This window comes from Hyla sarda, chromosome 6, assembly GCF_029499605.1.
Source record: "Hyla sarda isolate aHylSar1 chromosome 6, aHylSar1.hap1, whole genome shotgun sequence".
Taxonomy (NCBI): domain Eukaryota; kingdom Metazoa; phylum Chordata; class Amphibia; order Anura; family Hylidae; genus Hyla; species Hyla sarda.
Genome location: NC_079194.1, coordinates 272,867,247 through 272,879,512, shown reverse-complemented (window position 1 = coordinate 272,879,512; position 12,266 = coordinate 272,867,247).

Here is a 12,266-nt window from a genome sequence, read left to right as displayed (position 1 = left end):
AGACATATGAAATTATAATTTTTATAAACTATTTGCACAGTATGTATAAATATATGCAACCTATTAGTGTCAAAAGAACTTTTTATATTGAATGTCATGATTTTTTGCATTGTAAATAAAAAAATACAAATGATAACGATTTACTTATACTATTTACAACTTGTGACAAAAAAAAAACAATGTCAGAATTGTTTTCATATGCGAAACATTACTAGAGTTATGCGTACGGGCTTAATTAGTTTGGTCCTTAAGGGGTTAAGCTTGAAAGGGACATCAAGCTAAATATTTTGTAAATACATTAAAGGGGTACTACGGTGGTCAACGTGTTTTTCCATTTTTGACTTACCCTATTTGTTGTTTCATTTCTATTCTTGTTGTTTAGGCGACTCTATTTCAGTTTTGTCTTTTTATCCCCCACTTTGTTTTCCTATCTTTGCTTCTATTTCCTGATAATCATCCCTGGTTGGGATTCACTGGCATACACACACAAAGGGACTACAACTCCCAGCATGTGTCATTCAGGAGTCTTCAGTCTGTGATATAACACCAGCATGCTGCCTCTGTAGTCTCCTGGGGGTTGTAGTTCACCACACCTCTATAGGGCATACACCAGTGTTTCCCAACCATGGTGCCTCCAGGTGTTTTGATACAGCTGAAGACACCCGGTTGGGAAAGAATGCACTTTGTTTGTAACATACTGAATAGGCTAGGCCATTGTTTCCAAATCAGTGTGCCTCCAGCGGTTGCAAAACTACAACTCCCAGCATGCTCAAAGGCTGTCAGGGAATGCTGGGAGTTGTAGTTTTACAACAGCTGGAGGCAAACTGGTTTGGAAACACTGGTGTAACATGATGTGTATGCTAAATAGGCTAGGACCGTGTTTCCCAACCAGTGTGCCTTCAGCTGTTGCAAAACTACAACTCCCAGCATGCCCAAAGTCCAGGCATGATGGGAATTGTAGTTTTGCAACAGCTGGAGGCACACTGGTTTGTAAACACTGGCATACACATATAACAGGGACTACAGCTCCCAGCATGTGTCATTCAGGAGTCTCCCGCCCCCCCCCCCCTCCTTCACACACACAAATCCTCCCCAGTATGAGATTTATTCCCCTGCAGTCTATACACCCCCAGCCCGTGCACTTTGTTATCCTCCCCCTCAGATAACACTCTATCTTCTCTGTCTTCTTTCAGTGCAGACCTGCGTCCTACAAGTATGTCTACTCTCTCCCCCTACTCTGGCTTCTTTCTCTCATGCACACCTGCGTCCTCCAGGAGGGGGCGTGGCTTATGCAGTTCTGAAAGAACAGAGAGAGAAAAAGCCATGACATGTTGTCCACAGCCTAATCCTAACCTGTGGACAACAGTAAGAGATCCAATACAGAACTTCCTGGCCCACAAACAGGTAAGAAAAAAAAGACACATGCTACACAAACATATAATACATGTCAATTGCAGAAAACATGAACATTAAAAGAAGATGCAATATAGCCAAAAATCTTAACGACCGGAGTACCCCTTTAATTTAGCAAATGTGCTCCTTTTTCTGATATTCTTGCTTCCCTCTTGTTAACAGCTCTTTGCCTAGGCTACAGACCCCCCACTCCACTCTAGAAGGGGTGGTTGGGCTGGTGTTTGCATGTATATACATATATAGTTGGGCAGGTATGTGTAATATATATAATGTAAGAGATATACAGACACGCACCAGCCCAGTCACCTCTAGATTGGAGTGGTGGTCTGTAACCTAGGCAATGAGCTGTCAACAAGAAAGGGAGCAGGAATATTTAACTTGACGTAGTCTACAAGTTTAAATATGTACAGCGCATGGCAGCCACCAGCATGAAGCATGTCTTGCTGCTTACCCTATGCTCGGCTCCAGCTCCCCGCTGCAGACTTCAGACATCATCCTCTATTCTGTCACAGGGTGTAGGTGACAGTTTTTGTCGCACCCCGTAGGGGCCACACGTGTGCAAGAACTTTAGCCTCAAAGGACCATGCGCGTTCCTGGAATTGCAGCTCAGCTCCATTAAAGGAGTACTCCAGTGGTAAAAAAAAAAATTAATCAACTGGTGGCAGAAAGTTAAACAGATTTGTAAATTCAGACCCCCAGAATCAGTCCCCACCATAATTGAGACCCCAGAATCAGTCCCCACCATAATACAGACCCCACAATCAGTCCCCACCATAATACAGACCCCACAATCAGTCCCCACCATAATACAGACCCCAGAATCACAACCCACCATAATTCAGACCCCAGAATCACCACCCACCATAATTCAGACCCCAGAATCGCCACCCACCATAATTCAGACCCCAGAATCGCCACCCACCATAATTCAGACCCCAGATTCACCACCCACCATAATACAGACCCCAGAATCAGACCCCCACCATAATACAGACCCCAGAATCAGACCCCCACCATAATACAGACCCCAGAATCAGATCCCACCATAATACAGACCCCAGAATCAGTCGCCACCATAATACAGACCCCAGAATCACCACCCACCATAATACAGACCCCAGAATCACCACCCACCATAATACAGACCCCAGAATCCGACCCCACCATAATACGGACCCAGAATTACCACCCACCATAATACGGACCCAGAATTACCACCCACCATAATAGAGACCTCAGAATCAGTCCCCACCATAATACAGACCCCAGTATCACCACCCACCATAATACACACCCCAGAATCAGTCCCCACCATTATACAGATCCCAGAATCAGACCCCGCCATAATACAGACCCAAGAATCAGACCACAGAATCCGTCCCCACCATAATACGGACCCAGTATCGCCACCCACCATAATAGAGACCTCAGAATCAGACCCCACCATTATACAAACCCCAGAATCAGACCCCACCATTATACAGACCCCAAAATGAGTCCCCACCATAATACAGACCTCAGAATCAGACCCCACCATAATACAGACCCCAGAATCAGACTTCACCATAATACAGACCCCAGAATCAGACCCCTCCATAATATAGACCCTAGAATCTCTACATAATCTGTAGAAGACACACTGTTATAGGGGATCTAATGAAAATAACTGTGTCCCCCTAGCCGAATGGGACCCGTGCAGTGATTGGCTATACACAGTGGCCCTGATTTACTAATGTCAACCCGACTCTTTTTCTCAACCAAATTTGTGTCGTATAGCCCATGCAACACAATTTTCCGACACGAAATACCATCACTCAGTATTTTTTAAACCTGTCAAAATGGGCGTGGTTAGCCGAGAAAGGGTCGTGTTCCCGACAAAAAAGAAAAAACACTTGCAAGTATGAAAAAAAAAAAAACACAGGAAAACGTGTGAAGTTTGCTTCACCAAAACCCGCCTGTCGGGAAATTACTCAAAACCAAGTGAATCCTACCCCCTTCATGGAACAGGGTCTGTTCCATGTTGGGGACAGTAGTACAGGGGCTGAGATTGATTGCACCGGTCTCACTTCTGAGACCCGATCCGATCAGAATTCATTAAGCAGGGGAGTTGGTGGCATGTTCCACTCCCCAGCACAGTGGAACAGTACTTTTACTTTCATTTTTACATTCCCCTGCCGGGAGCACTGGATGGTACTGGGGAGCCATTCAGGGCTCCTGGCGGGGTTATCAAATAGAAGCGCTGCGGTGGGGAAAGATACAGTATATAGAATCGCTGTCTGGACCCCTGCTGCGCTATATAAGTCTTGCTCCCCGCAGTGCATTTATATAGGTAATGTCCCCCGCAGCACAATCAGAGCCTGTTTCATGATGGGGGTAGTAGTACAAGCACTAATGTAGTCTGAATTTACAGAGACAGACGGCTGTGTGAATGCAGCCTTTCAACATGTTACATTGTACAACTTTTGAAAATTCTTTTTGACCCATATATCTTAATCTGTTCTGTGGGTTTGCTTCTCACTGTTTCCTATCTTTAATTGGATGTTTCTGTAATCATCTTGCCAATACTGCCTGTCAGGGCAGAGTATATTTTGTGTGACAGATTTAAACCCCTGTGACAAAAAAAACCCCAGAGATGGGTGACAAATTAGTAAATCAGGGGGAAAAAAAGCCAGAGTAAAAAGAAAAACACTCAACATTAAACGCTCGTGTTTTAGTAAATCAGGGCCAGTGATCCCTTCAGCTGAACAGAGGGGTCAGGGGTGGACAGAGGAGTCTACAAAAAAGTGACACTTCTACCTAATAGTTGAGGCAGGAGCACTTTCATACAGATCCAAATCTGTGCTTTCTTACTTGCGTCAGTGGCAGCTCTGGCAGGCAGCAATCAGCAGAGCACACTGAAACAGCACGGCGAAGTTAAGCGTATGTACGCAGTGAGTCCTCCAGCAGAATAGTGAGTACAGCTCTGGAGTATAATACAGGATATAACTCAGGATCAGTACAGGATAAGTAATGTAATGTATGTACACAGTGACCCCACCAGCAGAATAGTGAGTACAGCTCTGGAGTGTTTACAAATTAGTGGTGGGTGTGGTCGTGCTTCAGTTCAGCTGTGTCTGCTGTGCCGCCTGAGCGCTAGGGATTTCCATCTGTTCCATCTGAAGCCTGCTTCCTCCTCCCCAGGGAGGGAGTGGGTTTCCAGGGATGAGTGAGGGCGGCGAGGCCCAGGCTTCTGCTCCCCAGAGTAGGCCGCAAGGGAGCCGGAGAGGCCAGCAAGCGGCCTGTACATCGGAGGATGTGGGGGTGAGGTGTTCCACCCGGAGTCGCAGAAATGTGGCTCCAACTCCCCCCCCACAGAAGATAGAAGCCAAAAGGTTTCTGGAAATGAAGATCCCAACTCAGGAAAGCTGGGTGCTGCCAGCAGAAAGCCAAGTGCATCTCCAGGAAGGCAGAGTACTCATGGAGGTGAAGCCGACCTCAGCGAGGAAGGCTGGGGAGTGCGGAGGACCCGGGAGTCTACTTCCACCTATGGCACCCGGTTAATAAGTCACCTCCATGAGTATGAAGACGCCAGCAAAGCTGCCAGGAGGCTTCAGGAGGAACTGCGGTGTGCCCGTGCAAGGGCTTATTTCACTCCGAAGAAGAGGAAGCCAGAAATTGAGGCACAGATAAAAAAAAAAAAAAAAAAAAAAAAAAAGACTTATGGTTGAAATTGATGCCTTGGAGGAGAGGAAGAGAAAATGGAAAACAACGACCGCTTCAGGGAAATGGCTGAAAAGAAAGAGAGAAGGTTGATGGGGCTGCAACCTGAGAGCCAGGTGGAAGGAGAACAACAGCCAGATATACCTGGTAGCCTGCAACAAGACCAGCAGGCCCTGTACAGTGGGCCCCCTGCACAGCAGCCAGCAGTGTCACCTGCCAACTCAGGGGACAGTGACAGCAGTGGCCAGGGAGGGATCAGAATGCTGGAATCCCCAGTGTGTCCTCAGAACCTGGTATTCGGAAATGAACTCCCAGGTGAGGCACCTGGGGGTAAGAAGAAGAAAAAGAAGACCAAGCCAAAGCAGCAGGAGGTGGTGAGTTACATCTACACCCCCCTCCCCGTAAACCCTGAGTCGGCCGCAGGGTCAGCTCATTGTGTGAGCCCCGTTACCCAGCCCAGCCCGTGTTCTGTGGTGGACTCGGTGCAAAGGTGCAGGTAGAGTACAGGTACTGACAGGGCACAGAGCTCCATGCCTGTTTGCAGTAGCAGGTATGGAGCAGAGAAGGCATCGGCCGAAAGGCTGGACAGTAAGGGAAAGATATTGTTTTTCATTGGTGCCGTGATAGGACTGGAGAAATTGCTGATGAGGCAGAGGGCACTAATAAGAACAGGGCTGGGGCCTCCTCTAGACTGGTTAAGCATGCTGCCCAGTCCATTGAAGGGCCAGCGGAGGTTGTCCCAGCCCTAGTGTCCCATGATGCCGAGGCAAAACGGACTGAAAATTCATCATTATCATCATCTGCTGCTGCCGGTTTATCTGTTTCTGGTCCAGCCAGTGTGAATGAGAAGGTAACTGGGGGTGCTATATTTCTCTAAATCCCCCCCCCCCCCACCTCCAGGCTGTGGCACTTTAAAATGAATGACTTGTGGGCCGCACTTTAAATGAAGTACCTGTGAGGTGTTATGGCTCCCTGTACTCCTTGTTACATTCCTTCATTCCTTGAGGTGTGTAAGTTTCCAAAATAGTATGCCATGTGTTTTTTTTTTGCTGTTCTGGTACCCTAGGGGCTTCCTAAATGCGACATGCCCCCCAAATGTAATTTCAGCAAAATTTGCTTTCCAAAAGCTAAATGTGACTCCTTCTCTTCTGAGCATTGTAGTTCGCTCGCAGAGCATTTTACGTCTTAACATGCAGTATTTATATACTCAGAAGAGATGGGGTTACAAATTTTGGGGGGCATTTCCTCCCATTACCCTTTGTAAAAATGATAAATTTGGGGATAAATCTGCACTTTAGTGAAATAAAAAATGTTTTCATTTACACATCCGATTTTGACTAAAAGTCGTTAAACACTTGTGGGGTGTTAAGGCTCACTGGACCCCTTGTTACGTGACTTGAGGGGTGTAGTTTCCAAAATGGTATTCCATGTTGGGGGTCTCTGCTGTTCTGGCACCATAGGGGCTTCCTAAATGTGACATGCCACCCAAAAACCATTTCAGCAAAATTCACTCTCCAAAATCCCATTGTCGCTCCTTCCGTTTTGAGCCCTCTACTGCGCCCGCCGAACACTTTACATCCCCATATGAGGTATTTCCTCACTCGAGAGAAATTGGGTTACAAATTTTGGGGGGATTTTTCATCTATTACCCCTTGTAAAAATTAAAAAACTGGGTCTACAAGAACATGCGAGTGTAAAAAAATGAAGATTTTGAATTTTCTCCTTCGCTTTGCTACTATTCCTGTGAAAAACCTAAAGGGTTAACAAACTTTTTGAATGTAATTTTGAATACTTTGAGGGGTGGAGTTTTTATAATGGGGTCATTTATGGGGTATTTTTTAACCCCTTAAGGACTGAGCCCTTTTTCACCTTAAGGACTCGGCCATTTTTTGCAATTCTGACCACTGTCACTTTAAACATTAATAACTCTGAGATGCTTTTAGTTATCATTCTGATTCCGAGATTGTTTTTTCGTGACATATTCTACTTTAACATAGTGGTAAAATTTTGTGGTAACTTGCATCCTTTCTTGGTGAAAAATCCCAAAATTTGATGAAAAATTTGAAAATTTTGCATTTTTCTAACTTTGAAGCTCTCTGCTTGTAAGGAAAATGGATATTCCAAATAAAAAAAAAATTTATTCACATTTCCAATATGTCTACTTTATGTTTGCATCATAAAATTGACGTGTTTTTACTTTTGGAAGACATCAGAGGGCTTCGAAGTTCAGCAGCAACTTTCAAATTTTTCACGAAATTTTGAAACTCGCTTTTTTTCAGGGACCAGTTCAGGTTTGAAGTGTATTTGAAGGGTCTTCATATTAGAAATACCCCACAAATTACCCCATTATAAAAACTGCACCCCTCAAAGTATTCAAAATGACATTCAGTCAGCATTTTAACCCTTTAGGTGTTTCACAGGAATAGCAGCAAAGTGAAGGAGAAAATTCACAATCTTCATTTTTTACACTCGTTCTTGTAGACCCAATTTTTGAATTTTTGCAAGGGGTTAAAAGGAGAACATTTTTACTTGTATTTGAAACCCAATTTCTCTCGAGTAAGGACATACCTCATATGTCTATGTAAATTGTTCAGCGGGCGCAGTAGAGGGCTCAGAAGGGAAGGAGTGACAAATGGTTTTTGGGGGGCATGTCACCTTTAGGAAGCCCCTATGGTGCCAGAACAGCAAAAAAAAACACATGGCATACCATTTTGGAAACTAGACCCCTCGGGGAACATAACAAGGGGTAAAGTGAACCTTAAAGGACAACTGTAGTGGTCAAAAATCCCTGCCCAAATGTTCCCCAAACAAAAGTTATACAATTCAGTCAATTAGTCCTATTTACCTATATGCAGCCGTTTCTGAGATATTAGAGTTGCCAGCATAGCCCAGTAGTCCTGCGTCCGTCCCCTATTCATTACATTGCAGCCGCCATCTTGGGGACGGAGATCTCTTCCTCCCAGCAGTGTTTGTGCTCCCCCTAGCCTCTGTCAGCTCTTCCCTGCTTATGCATATGCATGAGCGGGTGCTTTCTGAGGCAGCCATAGGCTCATCCTCAGAAACGCCCCTATCTGTAAGATTCAAGCAGGGGGAGAATGAGGACGTCCACAGCTCCTCCCCCCTCCCCTGCTCTGTCTACATAGGACCTCACTTATCACCGGGAGGATTCAAGTTTTCATGGGGGGAAACACAGAGCAAACCACAGAGCAGGGAGGGGAGGACGTGTGTGTGAAGGAGACATATTACACTGCACGGGCTGGTGGTGTATAGACTACAGGGAATAAATATCATACTGATTCTGTGTGTGAGGGGGGGGGGACTACTGAATGACACATGCTGGGAGTTGTAGTCCCTGTTATGTGTGTGTGTATGCCAGTGTTTCCCAACCAGGGAATGCTGGGAGTAGTAGTTTTGCAACATCTGGAGGCACCCTGGTTGGGAAACACTGGTGTATGAACTACAACTCCCAGGAGATTACAGAGATACAATAGAGGTGTTGGTGAACTACAACCCCCAGGAAACTACAGAGATACAATAGAGGTGTTTGTGAACTACAACCCCCAGGAAACTACAGAGATACAATAGAGGTGTTGGTGAACTACAACCCCCAGGAAACTACAGAGATACAATAGAGGTGTTGGTGAACTACAACTCCCAGCCAGGAGACTACAGAGATACAATATAGGTGTTGGTGAACTACAACTCCCAGGAGACTACAGAGATACAATAGAGGTGTTGGTGACATACAACTCCCAGGAGACTACAGAGATACAATACAGGTGTTGGTGAACTACAACTCCCAGCCAGGAGACTACTACAGAGATACAATATAGGTGTTGGTGAACTACAACACCCAGGAGACTACAGAGATACAATAGAGGTGTTGGTGAACTACAACTCCCAGGAGACTCCTGATACAATAGAGGTGTTGGTGAACTACAACTCCCAGGAGACTACAGAGATACAATAGAGGTGTTGGTGAACTACAACTCCCAGGAGTCTCCTGATACAGTAGAGGTGTTGGTGAACTACAACTCCTTTATACACTCAAACAGCAGAAAGCTGACACGGCATGCTTGGATGTATAGTCTTACAACAGCTGGAGTCACCTCTGCAACTCCAAGCATGCACATACAGCAGAAAGCTGACAGGGCATGCTGGGATTTGTAGTCTTGCAACAGCTGGAGGCACCACTGGAATTCCCAGCATGCCAGAACAGCATATAAAATAACTGGGCATGCTTGGAGTTGTAGTTGTGAAAAAGATGGAGGGACCAATATCAGGACAGTTTTATAGACAAACAATTATGTTTTTTTTTTTTACCATTTTTCCTTTCACTCTCCACTCTCCAGTGTCCACACTACAGTGAGCACGGAGGCAGCTGCTTCATCACTGGACAGGAGCAGCATGGGGAGGGGGAGATGAGCAGAAGGGGAGGGAGATGGGGGCGTTACAATATAATAATTTGCTCGGGGGGATAGAACAGGGGGAGAGCAGCAGCTTACAGGAAGTAAGCACAAGGCATGATGGGAGATGTAGTTTTATTTTCACTTCTCCTCCGTAATTCGTGTGCTGATAACGGGAGAAAGACTGGGCCAATTTTCATGGGGGAGACATCGTTGGAAAGGTCTTTTAAAGACTTATTAAATGAGGTAAAAAAAAGTTTTTTTGCCCAGCACTGCAGATGTCCTTTAATACCCCACAGGTGATTCACGACTTTTGCATATGTAAAAAAAAATTTTTTTTCCCCTAAAATGCTTGGTTTCCCAAAAGTTTTACATTTTTAAAAAGGGTAATAGCAGAAAATACCCCCCAAAATTTGAAGCCCAATTTCTCCCGATTCAGGAAACACCCCATATGGGGGGTGAAAAGTGCTCTGCTGGCGCACTATAGGTGTCAGAAGAGAAGGACTCACATTTGGCTTTTTGAAAGCAAATTTTGCTCTGGGGGCATGCCGCATTTAGGAAGCCCCTATGGTGCCAGAACAGCAACAAAAAAAAAACCACATGGCATACCATTTTGGAAACTAGACCCCTCGGGGAACGTAACAAGGGGTAAAGTGAACCTTAATACCCCACAGGGGTTTCATGACTTTTGCATATGTAAAAAATTTGTAACACAATTTCTCCCGAGTACGGCGATACCCCATATGTGACCCTAAACTGTTGTCATGAAATACGACAGGGCTCCAAAGTGAGAGCGCCATGCGCATTTGAGGCCTAAATTAGGGATTGCATAGGGGTGGACATAGGGGTATTCTACACCACTGATTCCCAAACAGGGTGCCTCCAGCTGTTGTAAAACTCCCAGGATGCCTGGACAGTCAGTGGCTATCTGGCAATACTGGGAGTAGTTGTTTTGCAACAGCTGGAGGCTCCGTTTTGGAAACAGTGGCGTACCAGACGTTTTTCATTTTTATTGGGGAGGGGGGCTGTGCAGGGGTATGTGTATATGTAGTGTTTTTTACTTCTTATTTTATTGTGTGTTAGTGTAGTGTAGTGTTTTTAGGGTACAGTCGCACGGGCAGGGGTTCACAGTAGTTTCTCGCTGGCAGTTTGAGCTGCGGCAGAAAATTTGCCGCAGCTCAAACTTGCAGCCGGATACTTACTGTAGACCTCCACGCATGTGAGTGTACCCTGTACGTTCACATTGGGGAGGGGGGAACATCCAGCTGTTGCAAAACTACAACTCCCAGCATGCGCTGACAGACTGTACATGCTGAGAGTTTTAGTTTTGCAACAGCTGTAGGCACACTGGTTGTGTATCACTGAGTTTGTGACCTAACTCAGTGTTTCACAAACAGTGTGCCTCCAGCTTTTGCAAAACTACAACTCCCAGTATGTACGGTGCATGCTGGGAGTTGTAGTTTCCAACAGCTGGAGGCACACCGGTCTTGAAACATTGAGTTAGGTAAAAAAAAAACTGAGTTTCACAACCAGTGTGTCTTCAGCTGTTGCAAAACTAAAACTCTCAGCAGTCACCGACAGCCAACGGGCATGCTGGGAGTTGTAGTTATGCAACCAGCAGATGCACCACTACAACTCCCAGCATGCACTTTAGCTGTTTGTGCAAGCTGGGAGTTGTAGTTATACAACAGCTGAAGGTACACTTTTCCATAGAAAAAATGTGCCTCCAGCTGTTGCAAAACTATGAGTCCCAGCATGCCCATAAGGGAATGCTGGGAGTTGTGGTGGTCTGCCTCCTGCTGTTGCATAACTACAGCTCCCAGCACGCCCTTTTTGCATGCTGGGAGCTGTTGCTAAGCAACAGCAGGAGGCTGTCACTCACGTCCAACGATCCACGCTACAGGTCAGTCCCTCGCCGCTGCTCCTGGGGCCCCGATCCCAACAGGGACGCCGGGGATCGGGGTCCCAGCTCCCGGGGTCCACGTCCCGCACCCGCGCTCCGGAAGAGGGGCGGAGCGGGTTGCGGCAGTGACACCCGCAGCAGGTGCCCTGATTGGTTTACCGGCCGACGAATCAGGGCGATCGTGAGGTGGCACCAGTGCCACCTCACCCCTGCGGGCTATGGCTGTTCGGGGCCGTCTCTGACGGCCCCGATCAGCCAGTAATTCCGGGTCACCAGGTCACTTGGTCATCATGACCCCCCTGAGTGATATGCCGCGATGCCTACTGAACGATTTCAGCAGACATCGGGCACCGGCTCCCCTCCAGCTAGCGGCGGGGGACCGGGATTTGACAGGACGTACTCAAACGTCCTGAGTCCTCAAGGACTCGGAAAAGGGGCCGTTTGAGTACGTCCTGCGTCCTTAAGGGGTTAATTAGAAGGCCCTTCAAATCCACTTCAAATCTGAAGTGGTCCCAGAAAAATTCCGATTTTGAAAATTTTGTGAAAAATTGGAAAATTGCTGCGGAACCTTGGAGCCCTCTGGTGTCTTCCAAAAGTAAAAACATGTCAACTTTGTGATGAACATATAAAGTAGACATATTGTACATGTGAATCAAAATATAATTTATTTGGAATATCTGTTTTCCTTCCAAGCATAGAGCTTCAAAGTTTGAAAAATGCTAAATTTGTAATTTTTTCATAAAATTTTGGAATTTTTCACGAAGAAATGATTCAAGTATTGGCGAAAATTTACCACTAACATAAAGTAGAATATGTCACGAAAAAACAATCTCAGAATAAAAGGT